Raw genomic sequence first — 15,554 nt, 5'->3', positions numbered from 1 at the left:
ATCATCACTGATACTGCGAAAATTCAATTTGACTTGAATTGTGACTTGACTCGTGACTTGACTTGACTTGACTCGAGTCACCTCCAAAAAACGAGTGACTTGACTTGACTCGAGTCACCTTCGAAAATCGATTGACTTGACTTGACTCGAGTCAAAATGTGCAATGACTCGAGATGACTCGTGACTCGAAGGTAGTGACTTGATCCCAACACTGCTACATAGTGGTCATGTTACGAATATTGACTAGGGCCGGTTATGATCGCGCGAAGCGCGACAATTTTTGTCATGAATTTTGTCAATAATATTCGTAGTTTCACATATTACTGTCAAATGTTTATTCTTTCTCAACCAAAGAGATCAAATTCATCAGTAGAGTTGATGGAGGGAGTGTTTTCGAAAATTTAGAGCAGATGATACATCTCCGCGCGGGCTAATTGTTAGTATAGTCACTTTGGGGCGTGTTGTTATTTCGTGACCTCCCACCAGGATTGTCGGTATAGTGGAAAGATATTGGAATCTCCAAACATACCAGAAATTAATTGCTTTCGTGAGGAGCGCACGATTCCAAATTGGTATTTCAATATGGGGTGCATCATTTTCCTCCCCGTTCCCATCTGTACTGTGGGGCTCAGATTGCAAAGGGTGCTACGACTATATTAAAATCGAAAATGAAGTCGCATTGAATCGCGCCAAGCGTGAAAAAAATTTCGAGATCAAATAAAATATCTCAAAAATTCGGAAGTCAATTCGTAAATTCAATTTTCATGTCGACGGCCGCCAACACATACTCAATGAATTACGTGTCGACTGCCGCGCAAACTTCCTTCTATATGGCCGCAGGTTGGCCACCCCATGTACTAGAGAGTGAAATTTCGAGGGTTTTGTTCGTAATTAAATATGTTTATGATGGTATTCATTTGATTTCGCGGTAAAGTCTGCTGAGTGCTGAGTCGGGGTAAATGGACTTGCCCAGATAAACATAGACTAATTTTGCGCCGAAAGCTGTGGATTAACCAACCGCGCAAACGGGAATAATATTCTTCTCTTCGACAATATCCAGAGATAAAGCGTTTCGGAGTAGGACCAAGCACCTTGTCGAGCTACCTTGCTCATTTCCCACTACTTCCAGATGTAGCCTACTACGGGTACAATCCTCCGCAGGAAGACAACTGATTACAGCGATACCTAGCCATCCACAAAATTAATGAATCGAGAACGAATGATCGTACGGATTACGAGGTTTAGAGAGTCAGCTCGTACTTAGCGAGTCGCTCACATGTCGTGATTGTCGTCACCGGAGACAGCTTGAACTTTAAGTCAAATCGAACATGTTTCCGGGCCTAATCTTACGTCACGAAGTTCTTCATCAGTTTAAAATTTGAAGTTTTATTTATTTTACCAATGGACAAGCCGTCAACATCTTGCATCTTGAAATTTAGGTGTAAAATCTCAATATACCTTGCGGACCGGCAGAAAAGTCGGAGCGGACCGGCACCGCTCCGTGGACCGGCGGTTGAGAACCACTGTGCTAGCGACACACACAGTCACAACACAGATGGTTGCTGGTTCGAGTCTCGGCTCTGCCATGTTTCTTCAAATGCCCAGAAGAAGAGAGAGCCTAACTGAAAAAATTCGGCAGCAGAGACCAGAAAAAGTTAGCAAGAAATCGGAAAGACCGCAAAAGACACGACCTCATGAAATTAGTGTACAGTCGCAAATCGCCTAAGTGTTGGTAAGCGCCAATTGTGTTAATAAAACAAACAAATCTCGGATTGAGGCCTTGGTATTGTGAGTTCTGACTTCCACTCTATCCATAGCAATGCTCATTACGATTGATCTACATTTTGAGAGGTAGACTTTGCGTTTGTGATATATCTGAAATTGTACCTGATGGTGCACATCTTGCGAGTCGGTCTTCTTTTTCGTTACGACAGACACTTCTGAATCCTGAAATCCAAATAAAGTTCACGTTTATTGAAGGCCGCGCGATACTACTGCAAAATAGAATTATATCAGATGCAATTAATTTATCATTTCGTTAAAACTCACAGAACAAGAATGGCGCTTAAACTGTCCGATGGTATAACTATCCTTAACTGATAGTGACGACATTCATTTCGCACCCAATTTAGGTTATTTACAATGGTAACGGGATCCATGGAAAAACAGATATCACCAAGTATAGCATTGGCTGTAAAGCTGTTCAAATAGATGCTCTGAAGTTATTTAAATGCGCACTTCAAGGTACTCCACACATCTTGAATATATGCTATAGTGGTTGTCGGTGAAGGAGTAAGATATTGGTTTTATCGGTACCGGCCCAAAACTACAATATCAATCGGGCTCTAGTATACAATACAATGAACACTACCAATTCTGCACTTGGTGATTAGAGACTGACCGATTATATTGGTTCACCGCTCATATCAAATGGATATCGCACTTGGAAACAGATATTGATATCAGTCATTAGAAGAAAAAAATATCAGCCAACAAAGGCAAGGAGGATTTTCAAATGATTTCTTTGCGATTGGCTTGCTAATACAAGTTTTAGTTTAATAATAGGTTACTACCTCATCGCAGAGAACTTCTTTCAATTCAGGAAAACAATCCAAACCTCGTAAAAGAAGCTGCGATGAGCTGAGAATTAAACTTCTTCTACTTTATATGAAACCCCAAGTTATTTGACCTCCTTTATAGGTGCAAACACTTACCATGTTTTCAGTATCGCATTTACAAAATGACACAAAGGGTTACTATACGTCCTCAGTTAGAGGGATTTGTCCTAATTTTTCAAGAAATTGAAAATGTCCTCCCAGAACGCCTAAATGTCATTACATTTGGCAATTTGCTCTACTTAACAGCTTTTACAGCTAAGCTAATCGACATGGTCAACTGGAAATCGTCATAAATGATGAGAAATAGATAGCGAGGGTCATTAGGAAGTCGAAACAGGGTGATGGACTTTTCTTAGTCAACGCCATAAAAGTAACATAAACTAACATTTGCTATTTTTGAAAAGTGTAATCCATTCTGAATCCCAAAATACGGTAGCCCAACATGACACGTCACAACGCATGAATCTTGGCTGTAGCTAATTGGAAGATATTACTCAAAATACATTTAATATGTTTTAAAATCGCTCAGGGGTCTTCGCATTATTCAAATATGTTCTCTTCGCGATATTCAATTGATGGCGACTGGGGAGTGATTAATGCGTTGACATCCCGCGCAATTACAGAATTTGAATATCAAGATTGGCAATCAATTCAATTAAAACTGTCTGCATATACATTTATGCATAGTAACGCCATGGAGGAATCATGATCGAATTGTCGGGCAATCTAGATTTAGCTACATTTTATACCAACAGCTAGATCTCCGGGCCAATATCGCCTACACCTATATATAGTAACACTGGGAAGGAATCACGATTGAATTAACAAAAAATCGTGATTACCCCTTACTTTATCTTGTATACTAGCTACAATCCATACATCGAGTACATGAATTGTGGATTAATAAAGAACTCAATCAACAAGAATGCCCTAGGCTATTCATGCTGTTGTTGCCTATTCATGCCAGGTTTTCCCATCGAAACCCTTCGCTTTTGCGCCCCAAATTGTGGCTCCGGGGTATGTTTATGGACGTCATAGTAGGCCTACCATAAGAAGTCAGTTGTCAGTGGTCATCAGTGGTCAAAGTAGTCAGTGTTGCTACTCGAGCATATAATTAGAAGTAATTTTTTCAAGCAGGTATCACAGCGATGGCATACCGATTGGCCAGGCCGTCTTATTTTTCGCATATGCCAAGACATAGCTTACTTTGGCATCTGTCAGATTTTATTTTTGGCAATTTAGGCATCGCCATGAATTCATATTTATAGACTCGAATCAACCATGTTAAACGCTTCAGTTGGTCTTTCTTATGAAACAGAAGTCACAAAACATGAGGTCTCCATCCACACTGTGCAAGCAAACAGCAAAAATTAAATCCTAATAGAAAACTATTTTGGAGACAAAACATACCCGATACAAAACCTAGTGCTTCTGCGCTATCTATTCTCCATAGTCGATTCACTACGCTTGTAATTTTACCGGCATTCACACAGGTCACAATCTATGTTCCCTCTAATCTTTCACGAGTCTGCGCAATAACTTCAACTCGCTGTGCGCTCCCTTGGACAACAGTGCGTGACACCACGCGTGCGTTTACTAGATAATCACATTGCGAGTGAAGAAGGATAACTGCGCTCAAAATATGATGTGGACTCAACTTGGAGTTAATCCATTCAAACCATTTTCTTCAGAACGCCTTCGTATTTGAACTGCTGCAAAGATTTTCAAAATATGCACCACAACTCACGTCCGTCCCTGGGGTGTCGCAAAAGGTTAAGAAGCAGTGGCGCGCGATGATCATAATCCTCGACAACCCGGATATTACACGTGTACTATGGTGAGTATTTTGAAAATCCTTTCAGGTGCAGTTCGAATACGGTGGCATTCTGAAGAAACTGACTGCTGCCAAAAAATGTGTCACTTTGCGGCATGCTGTTACATCTTTACCTCCCACCAGGATTGTCGGTATAGTGAAAAGATATTGGAATCTCCCAAACGTATAGCAGAAACAAAATTCTTTCGCGATGGAGCAAACGATTGCAAGTTGGTATTTCTACACAGGGCGCAATATTTCTTTCTGTTGTTATCATCCGTTGTAGTTATTTTTGCTGTGGTTATGTTTCATATTTATGGTGTCCATTTTACACCAGGCTGACATTCTTCTTTCTCTTTCCGCATTTAACGACTTGTAGCACGGCCCACTTCTAGGCTTTTTAAGACACCGCTTACGCGGATCAGATGGCGAGGAGGAAGCGAGATAGACCTCCAACACTAAGGTAGGAATTCTGAAGTCGACCTCGGTCGGACTCGAACCCGCAATCCACTCGTGTTGCAGCTGTGAAACGTACCACTTAGCTATCTAGCCATCTCGAAAATTTCAAGATTGAATGAAATCGCGAGTCAATTCGTAAATTTCATTTGCATGTCGGCGGCCGCCAAAACATACTACATGAACTACGTGTCGACGGCCGCACAAATTTCCTTCTATCGCCGCAGGTTGGCCACCCTTGAGGTAGGCCTACTGTGTTAACACATTGATGTTACGTCCCAATATCGGGAATACACTGATTACTATCAAGACATGCAGCCAAGTTTAAAATACGATTATTCAAGTTTGACTGAAACAACAACTATATGAGCGTATGACCTTATAAATTGAAATCCGATGTATGCCAAATGCGCAATTATAGTTTAAACTTGATATTGGTGCATATGTTACCAGTCTGCCCAGCAGTGACCAAGCTAATTAGAATATAGAGCAGTGGTTCTAAACCTTTTTTCCCAGAACCCCCTTTCAAATCTTGTCGTGGCCTGGCGCCCCCTGTATTTTACCAATAGTAGTAGGCGATACATTAGAGGTCCAAGTCTGGTCGGTCTTGCCGGGTTTGGACTTGACGATTGGGATTAATTCGCGCCGGAAAACAAATCAATCATTTTGGTCAGAAAGTTGCAGAACATGTCTACTGTACAAATGGCTCTCACTCCCACAACTGGTACAGAGCCAGGTTTCGGGATTTTGATGAGCAGTGCGCTGCAAAAATATTTTGTCTTGATGGAACTGTGTTCAGGGAGACTTTCCAATCTGGAAGTACGCGCATGGAGCATAAAACCTATACATTTTACATGAATTCTAGTAACCAGTGCATTTGTGAAAATCGTATACATCGTCGGAATATCTCGCGCTATATGCACGACGAAAAATCAGGATTTTTGATTATTTTGTCAAAAGTATTTCGATTTTTCAACGATATTTTAGGATATTTTATAGAGCTATAGTTCTACTATAGAACTCTGTATTCCTGTGAGAACTATATTACTACGCCATGTATACTGCTATACGTCGTTTTTTTGCGGCGCCTCCATACTTACCCTGCGCCCCCACACCGCCCCTGAGTGTTTCCGCCCCCTCCAAAATCCAAATCGCTTCCAGGGGGGGCTGGCAACTTGGTTGAGAACCATGATATAGAAGATTCCCGCTTTTGCTGCTGCTTAGAAGCTGATGTAATTCAGCGCCCTACACTGCACAGTTGCTGCATTTCACGATCAACGTTTGCAAAGACCTGTGGTGTAACTTAAGCAATCCGTCCTCCTTTACAGCTTTTGCAGCTAGGTTAATGTACATGGTCAACTGGAAATCGACCTTAAGGACGTGAAATAAGTAATTCGGACGTTCGAACGCGTCGTTCTGGAGTCGACTCAGAAGGATGACCTTTTTTTTAATCAACACCACAAAAGTGACGTAAATAACGCGGGATTCGGAAGTCGAAGTGATGGCCTTTTCTTTATTTTTCAGTCAATACAACAAAATTTCCAGTAAATATTTCAAAATCAGCTGTTTTCAATTTCGGTGAACTAACTTTAATGATTTTTAAAATGTGCCCTCCTTTCCGAATTACAAAATACGGTAGCCCTACATGTCACGTCACGACGCATGAATCTCGACCGTAGCTAATTGGAGGTGTTTCTCAAAAGATATTAAATATGTTTTAAAATCCCTCAGGCGCCTACGCAATATTCAAATATCTACTCTCTGCGTTGACATCCCACGCAATTACAGAATTTGAATATAAAGATTGACTATCAATTCAATTAAAACAGTCTGTATATACAACAACTGGGCGAACGCCGGCAACATCTATACATAGTAACGCCGCGGAGGAATCATGATCGAATTGTAGGGCAATCTGGATTTACCTATATCTACTTTTACCAACCACTCAATTGAGAACTTACTTCTAATTTATTCAATTGTGGACCTTGACCTCCCGATTCACACTTTTCCTAAACTATGCTGCAACATGCCTTCAAAGGAGCTACTCACAACTTGGTAGAAAACTGGAATAGTGTTTCTATTTGTATTTGAATATCAATATTCGCTACTTTTTCCACTGTAGGAATGGATGCTGCTTAATGTATAAATTATTTTTTTCGCAAAAACGCAGACTTTGTCATAGTTGTGTGTGTCACTGGTTCGACCCTGTGATTATGCAAATAAAGATGTCCATCAATCCGATACAATTATCTCTTGACCTTGCCATATGGCGATTAAAGAGAAGCATTTTCGATCATTAAACGAGTGAGGTAATTTGTTACTATCGAGGATTAATTGCTTAATCCCGTGACTCTAAAGCATAAATATCGCCACGCAATGAAACAGAGATCACATTCGCCTTTGAGATCGGGAAAAGCATCCCAGTTGACAATGTCCACAGCGGTCTAAGCGTGGGCAAAGTCTGTATAGCGAAGACCTGGTTGCCACAAACGTTAGAAATATGGACTCGGTAGGTTACGAGCCAAGCCTGAGCCTACAAATAAGAGTCTTAATCTGGTCGGCATTCGACGATTGAACATGTTGTCAGATGTTAGCTCAAAATATTTTGTTTAAGGGTTTTATAATGTTTCATAGTCAATTCGACTTCTATCAGCTGTATAACGGGTTTTTGAAGCATAGGTGGAACTAAATACTGGCCCGGTCCGAACCTGTCTTAATCGAATAAACTACGACCTTAATATTCAGCTCTCTATCCAAGTGGTAACGATATACTCGCATGTTACGATAGTAGAACGAAATGTCATCCATATTGTAGACGAAAATCGCCTATTTCGTTGATTCCCACAAAGACCGAAGTCCAAAAAAGTAGCACTTTGTCACGGAGACCATCTGGTTCCAGGACAATATAAACGAACAATTTGCGTCTAGATATATTTCTGCTTGCCAAGGCCCTTGCACCAGCCAAGCACTATATCTTACCTATTCTCCATATAGGCCAGTTGTGTTGTGATGTCAATCCAATATGCATCTAACACTACGCTATTAGTCGCTGAGGGCAACTTGTTAACATGCGAGGTCGAAATAAATCTGAAATATATCGCTATTTGTAGAATATTTATATAATATTGAGCTAAGATTATGAAGACTTTGTGTCTTGTCGTATTGTTTTACGTCGGTACAGTGCATGAAGCATCATCAACGAAATCACTGAGTTGCGCGCCATGTACCAGGCCTTGTCCAAGACCCAACTGTCCACAAGGAAAGATTCCCGAAAAGGACAGATGCGGGTAGGTATTGTTGGCATGTACCATAAGGGCCTGAAACTTCTCCGGTCGGAGGGACTGATGTGGGGAGATGACGTAGGGTAGGCCTATTTGACGGGCTGGATACCGGAATCGATACATTAATCGCGTTCTTATCCACCTATACAAAGAATAAAACGGTATTTAACGTAATGTACTGCAAAAGCTATTGAAGTCAATCAGCTATCTATGGTCGATCAAAGTTTTCAATGAGTTCTCTGAACTCTGACTGCATGTCGTATATAGAACCTTTAGTAAAGACTGCACGCGTACATCAGTTACATTGGATCGCAGTCTTGTCTGGTCAGTGTTCGTGGTCGAAAATGTTTGCACGCAAATGTATGTAGACCTAAACAGAAGAAGTAGTTTCCTGACCATCTTTCACAGGTTGGCAAACATTATTTTGATTAGATCGGCGTATTAGATCTGCCTTCTTGTCACCAACAAACAACTATATCTTTTGATTCCTGATACAACAATATCTTTGTTTTTTTTTCAGTTGCTGCTACGTGTGCGTCATACCTAAGAAACAATACGAACGCTGTGGTGGTTTATTCAACCGATACGGCCGATGCGACCGCAGAAAAGGATTGGTCTGCCAAGTGGGTCCTCTCTGCCACGGCAGTGCATCTTATCCATCAAAGAATATAGTTATCCCAATCATCAGTAGATCTGGATACTGCTTGACAAAGAAGCAAGTGGTAAGTCAAAACTATAGGACTCGTGTCAGTATAGTGCAAGATACAAACGTACCGTTTGATACTCTCCCGAAATAGCCTATGCATATTGCATATTGCGTATGTCCAGACCTGAGGCGGCCGATATTGTTCAAAGTACTCAAGTGGATTTAATTTTTTCTACTACTTCCTTCCCTCTTCCCAAACTACATCATCAAACAACATACTTCAGTACTTTCCATACTTTTTTTTTTGTACTGCCACACTAAATAGTCACGTCACAACTTGAATCACCACTTCTATACCTGGATATAATCAAGTACCACGTTAAGGTATTACTTATGTTTATACCCAGAGGAAATTAGTAACGAAGTACTTATACGTCTAAGAATATATTTGCTTATTAAAACTACTAAGTCTAGTGATAATGTGTGTGGAATACTTCCACTTCTACACAGTTTGTTTCGGCAAAACTACTCACTTCGGACAGAAAGTATTTACATGATATGCTTTCATCCACGATATGCTTGAAATTCATATGACGGCTGTGCGAAATATAGCCCTTCTGGCACGGTAGCTGAATATATTTTAAAGAATCGTATACCTATTGCTAGTGTTATTGGTCAATATGATACACAAATCATGAATGTAGCTACTTTCGATTAAAAGCTAAAAATGTATGACGCAAGGACCAAATCTATTTTTAAAACCTGAAAATTGCTACTTCTGCTTGTAATTCAGTAGTAATTCGTGGTTTTAATTGTACTTCTACCCCGGTACCTACTTTGAACACCTCCGCTTATGAATCCATTACGCATTGGCTTATGCAACCATCAGAGAAGAACCCAGTCAATTATGCTATGGATAACACTGGTCAACACATATTTTTAGGCAGACAAAGTAAGAGTGGTTTTGGGGGTTCTGAAGGGCACTGATTCCGAATATGACCTTGGTTTTTTCAAATTGGCTCTTGTTGTGGAGATAACCCATGGGGCTATTTTGACCAAAATCTCCCATTTTCGTGGTAATGACTAGATATGAAATCGGTTCAGTCGTACTATAAAGTTCAGAAAATCAATCTACTTGTTATTTTTAATGCAGAAGACTCTTTTAAATCAAAATACAGCAACAGCACTATATTTAGGGGTAATAGATTTATCATAGTTACAGATTTTCACGGATATCATGTACATAAATAAACTCCAGTCATGTACATAAGTATTCAGTAGGGGTCTCAGCTTTCCCGTGGCCACTTACTGGCCACAGATTTTTCCGTGGCCGGCCACGAATATCTCGTGGCCGGCCATGAAAAAGCGTTTTCTCGTGGCCGGCCACAGGGAATTTCATGGCCGGCCATACAAAATCATCGTGGCCGGCCACGAGTCCATGGCCAGTTCGTGATTTTGGCACATATAGTTGGATGAAAATCCGCCCTTTGCCTCTACTTTTACTATACTCGCGTAGATCTTCCTCATTTGCTCTACGAATTTGCTGGCGTCTAGGTTTCTATACGGCTTCCACTAATATCGCATGTACTCAAGTTAGATTACCACTTTATTGAGCAGTTCAGGAATTGGTTCGAAATTACCATGGTTTTACACATGTTTATCTTCTGTGTTCGCTGTAGAAATGAATCTAATTCCCTCTGACTATGAAAAATTACTCTGAGGCGGTGCGTTGTAAACTATAACACCGAAACATGTGTTTCTTGAATTTCCTAGATAGTTGATAGAGTAATGTTAGAGACTTATTGGTCGGTCAGACAAACGACTTTACAATAAAACTGTTGTCCACAGCTTCCACGCCAGGCGCTCAACGCACTGGGATTATGTGGAGAGATGAAAGCGTGGTGCAGACTCGATAGCCTTGCAGTCTCTTCGCTTCTCCATCGCCCAATCCCATTAGTGATGCAAACGTAGATAATCCGACTCCCTGCCCGTCCTTCCTTTTCTACGTAAAAAAAACATCAAATATTTCTCTTCAAAAAGTTTATTCCGTTATTACCAATTTCACAAAATCGCAAGCAATTGAAGATATTATTACAATCATTCACATACAAGTAGTTCAATACAATGTGTCGAATGCATGCTTTTCATAGAAGACATCCAGGGGCACGAGAGATCAGATGCACTTTACAACGGTATAGCGATAAGTATTTGCACTGCCTTCAGATGCTAAACCATAATGAACGATTCGAACTTGTCTGTGTCATCAAAATTGTTCCCTGTACGTTGTTTGGGGAAACATTCCATTGTTCCTTGAATTAACCACAAATATATCATGAGTAGCCTATTGGTCAATACGCAGGCATAGGCATAGGCATTTTTTCGTCGGACGATGGTAGCCCACTGCATTTGATGACGCAAAGTATCTGGAGTGATCTATAAAGCCTATTATAACAGTAATTTGATTATAAAGCAGACGCATTTACGTCCTATGCCCACCACATCGGTTAGCAGCTTGATTTTACAACGACATGCGATACAAAACGATCCTTGCACCCAAGTAATCATATATCCTCTGGCATGCACGCCATCGATAGTGACTGCGACATCCATTTTATTTGTACATGATTTGTTTCAACCTGGAAGAACGGCTACTAGATGCATATATATACACAAATTATATGGGATCGGAAACGTGACCAAAATCAAATTTGTGGGAACAAAGCCCCACATATTACCAATATTACAGTTAGGTTAGGTTACATCGTTGCCTTTATTCTACATCTACAGCACATATCTGCAGTGTGTCAAGTTCAAGTGCTGCTACACCATAGAAATATTCATAGATTCATCGACACAATTCTCATCGTGCGAATGAGTGCAAGCTCCATTGATGTTGAGTATCTTGAACGTCGTATGTATTGTATAGCAGTAGGATAATCAAGTATGTATAGAACCGTATATCGCGGACTCATCATATACCTGATACAGAAAGGAAGGATTGTATCAGCCTGGCATTATCCAATTCACAGCTATTCTGCCATACGAAGAATAACAAACTATGGAATTGTTTGCAACTACATGTCCTCTATACCGTTGGAAAGACATATCAGATCGGGGGAAGCACCGGCCACAGCGAGCTGCGAGCTGCTCTGTGGCCGGCCACAGAATGTTATGTGGATTTCACAGCTTTTCTGGAACTTGAAAGAGTATTTTCCACATATTCTTGGTTCTTTGATTCCCTAATTGTTTCTTTCGGGTACTTTGATTACGGTATTTAGTATTTAAAACAAGAAAACAGGTTAAATGACCGCATATTGACCGATCCAGCATCTCGATGAAACATAGATTATATTCAAGGAGGTATATAGTCGAGTCTACTTAAGCGTAAATCGAAAAAATCTGCAGTGAATTAAGACAAATTCCCAGTACAGTATTGTATTATTCATAAACTCATCGGGGCAATCCACGAAAGATTTTAAACTGCCCCTGCCCTACATCCTTAAACTACATGATCAGATATATCTGTATCACTTATTCGCATCGCAGACTCATCATAAACGATAAACATAGTTGAAAAATTAAGGACATTATGATCATCACATTGTTTAATCGTAGGTTTGCATATTTACAAAATAAAACTAACTCTACAATCGATTGCAACTGCACAATGCACATTGCACATCTTACGGTTGAAAATCAATATCAGAATGGGGGAAGCACCGGCCACAGCGAGCTCCGAGCTGTTCTGTGGCCGGCCACAGAATGACATGTGAAATTCACAGCTTTTGGGGAACTTATAGGGATTTGTGACAGATATCTGGTATACATTGTTTTTTTCAAGTCTATGCAGTTGCATACGATTAGCTGTGACGAGTGTCAGCCGAATATTTAGGTCTATTTCTATAAAAAAAAGATACAAATCAACACTTCCCAGGTACCAGTTTTGATGATGTCTTCATCGCTTCTAGCTTTCTATACCATTATTTCCTGTTTCATTTAGCGGATATCCCCCTTTTAAATGCATTCTTTACATCATTTTGTGTGTTTTTAATTGATATATAGAGACTATTCCAGATCGTTTCATCTTCTTCCTATCGTTTCATTGTATGGCTATTCGTCCGGTATTTCGGGTGAAAATGCATATAAACTGAGCTAAACTTTCGCTCTCACCTAGTTCTATTTACTGTACGCCCATAATAGAACATAATTGATCATGCATTTGACCACGATTGGGCCACGTAGAGTACTTATCACTAATACTAACTTGATATATTGCAGCCGGCCATGAAATTTGGCTATGGCCGGCCATGAAATTTAGTCATGGCTGGCCATGAAAATGAGTTTGACATGGCCGGCCATATTGAAATTTCATGGCCGGCCATGAAAATCACCATGGCCGGCCACAGAATAGCACTTTTCATGGCCGGCCACGGAATATCTGTGACCGGCCACGAAATTATCCGTGGCCAGTAAGTGGCCACGGGAATGCTGAAAGTCCGTCTCTAAGTATTTACCAGGATATTCAAATAACGTGGCATTAATTCAATCATTTTTACGTCAACCACCTATTCTAAATTTGAAATAATCAGTTGGAATATAATATTATTGATATATTTCAAATCGAAATTGTATTTTTATAAGATTTTCGCCTGTAAGCTATTTAGTGCAGTTTCTTGAAAGGTTCCGGCAATAGTCTGACATGATATGTTCAGTTTTTCATCTCATCTGCCCTGATATCTTTCTTTTGTTGTTCTGATGTCTTGGTAGAGCCTCTCCCCTTGCTAATCAACAAGATGACCAGGAAACATATCAAGATTTCTGAGCAGAAAGTGAACTTTTATGCTCATGTTTGTGCTCAAATCCTCGTTATGCAGATACGAATTTTCGGACCAACTGTTTGTGGTTGGGTGCTTTATGATCATCTAAAAAGTTTTATTTACTACATCTTAGGAGAAATTACATGCAGTGAACTCTTTCTCATGTGAAATTTGAATCTTTCATCGGCATTCGCATATAACAGATACCAGATTTGAGCTTCTCGTTTGATAAGGTTACTAGGTATACCCACTTTGTTGACTCAACGGAAAATTATCCATTTAACAGTCAAAAGAAATGAAACTCATATGACTGTTTAGGTAGCCTTTCAAGGACAAATTTTATAGTTTTGTTCTCCTCTTTAATCTTGGTGGAATGAACAATTGATACAGGAGAATATGTATTTCCGTTGTGCAAAAGTACTATTTTTAGGCTTGACAAACTGCTTTTTTGACAAACAAATATTTCGCATCATGTCATGTTAATATTGATGGGATGACTGAGAATGACATGAGGGTTCTTCATAGTCGAATAGTTATTTACGCGCAGTATAAAATTAGAAAAAAACATGATTTTCTTCCTACCAAGTGAAATATTTAAGGGTAAATTCAGTAATTTTGGGCTTTTTTAGGGGTGTGAATATCTTCTGACAAAGAGCCAATCTCACAAAACTAATGTCATATTCGTAACCAGCAACCTTAAAAACCCCAGAAACGACTCTCAGATGTTCTGCTTAAAATTTTTTCATTTTGTTGACCAGTGTAATTAACTTTTCAGGAAATGGTTCGCAAGCTTTGCAAACTCCCAGGATTAGTTTGCCCACGGACTCCTTCCCCGGTGAAACCGATTCTCATCGAAGGCTGACCTAATCGTTCCGCTCGTCATAACGGATACATGACCATTTGTAAATGGTGATGTAATGAAGAAATTTGTGCGAATAAAAACATTGCATGAAGAGATCATTGTATGAGTCTGAGAAAAGCAGTTGATGTCTAGTTTTGGTGCTCGACTTCTACGATCTTGTGCACCAGACGGTTTGATTGTAATAAGTCCTCTTGTATTGTATTTGACGAAATAGCAAATTCTTCAACAGGATAGTGAACTAGTTAGTTTGTAGGCTACGTCTGATAGCGCAATATTAACGACAGGATTCCTGGCAGCTTCAATGACAGATAGTCTATATTTGGAGAATATCAGGTATGCTTGCAGGAAATTCTCCATAGTCGAACCAAATGTCAGCAATCCGTCACCATTACACCCAATAATGTACAGATTCAGCATTACAGATTTAGCTCGCAATATCCGGTTTAATTTCGGGTTAGAATGGACGAGTCTTATCCATGATTGAAGCCCTGGTATTGTCTCTGCTAACTTCGGGCAGTTCTTACTTCCACTCTTTACTTATTGCTCATTACGACTGATCTGCATTTTCGGGAGATAGACTTCGCGTTTGTGAAATATCTAAAAATTCGCATGTCGTTGCCGATCTTGCGAGTTGGTCTGCTTCTTCGTCGTGAATTATGTCAGATGCAATTTATTTATCACGTCGTTAAGACTGGAGAACGAGAAGAGCGCTTAAACTGTCCAATGGTTGATATATCCCTAAAGTATAGAAACATTCAATACGCACCCAATTTAGGTTATTTATAATTGCAATAAGATCCGTGAAAAAGAAACAGATGGATCGCCAATTCACCATCAAGCGCGGATTTTATTTTGGAGTCCTTTGCAATGTGATGAAGGCTGGGAGTTTTCTTCGTGAAACGATAGCAAATCGGGTTTGAGTTTTACCGAGGTTCACTTCAGAATTCATTCCTACACGTGAGAATTTTATTTATCTAGACCACGAGTCACCATCTCGTAACGGGTCGCGGGCCAATTTTCAAATTTCGTTAAGGCCGAGGGCCGCATGAATTCAATGT

Source organism: Botryllus schlosseri, chromosome 1 (assembly GCF_051294905.1).
Source record: "Botryllus schlosseri isolate E-star chromosome 1, Bs_hap1, whole genome shotgun sequence".
In the NCBI taxonomy this organism is placed as follows: domain Eukaryota; kingdom Metazoa; phylum Chordata; class Ascidiacea; order Stolidobranchia; family Styelidae; genus Botryllus; species Botryllus schlosseri.
This window is presented reverse-complemented; position numbering follows the sequence as displayed.